The 782-nt window shown below is 24.8% G+C and overlaps 1 protein-coding gene across 1 annotated transcript in view; it reads left to right on the top strand.

Annotated features, from left to right (window-relative positions):
• The window catches only part of LOC107633301 (xylose isomerase-like), a 16,239-nt gene that overhangs the window by 6,393 nt on the left and 9,064 nt on the right, over nucleotides 1-782 (top strand). The window lies entirely within an intron of this gene.

Raw genomic sequence — 782 nt, forward strand, 5'->3', positions numbered from 1 at the left:
CACATAAGACCGAAAATAAGAATAAAATCTCATTTATAAATTTAATATCACCTTATATTATTTAGATAACATAAAACTATTATTTTAAAACTATTTCTTATGTTTGGTAGTTAATTAGAATGTGCAAAAGCATAAGGAGCCATTCTAGCAAGACATGAAATGTTCTAAAAAATAGAAGTTTATACTCTTACTGCATGTTACAATTTTGGCCTTTACATTCCCACTAATTCCCAGTTCCTCATCATTCTTTAGATTTCCTTTTATTTTCATACCTCTCCTTGCTCAAATTTCTCTTGCATCCTTTCACAGTTCCATATTCAGAGCTCTTTTCCCGCACCAGTTCATAATCAAACAAAATTGGCCTTAATCACTTCGTATAGCTTTTGCATCATTAATCAAGCTACTACTGTTGTATTCATCTTCAATTCCATATGATACTTGTTATGAATTGGGTTTTAATTATGGGTTTGAAGTAAACCAAAGTATAGGTTATATTATTATGTAGTTTTATTAAATTTGTAATTAAATTTCTATTAATTTAAAAGCTTTGAATTGAGTCTCAATAATATTTTAAATTTTGTAATTAGATCCTTGTCAAACTTAAAATGTTAGAGTTAACAAAAAATTCTGAAAATAAAAATATGTTCAAGTATAGAGATTTAACCCTTAAGTATAATATCTTTAATTTAAGGAGAAATATTCTATTAATTCAAATATTTTTTACATTACAAAAATTTAATTGCGAAATTTAAAATAGTATAAGAATTTAATTAAAAATTTTT

Source organism: Arachis ipaensis, chromosome B03 (genome assembly GCF_000816755.2).
Source record: "Arachis ipaensis cultivar K30076 chromosome B03, Araip1.1, whole genome shotgun sequence".
NCBI classification, from domain to species: Eukaryota; Viridiplantae; Streptophyta; class Magnoliopsida; order Fabales; family Fabaceae; genus Arachis; species Arachis ipaensis.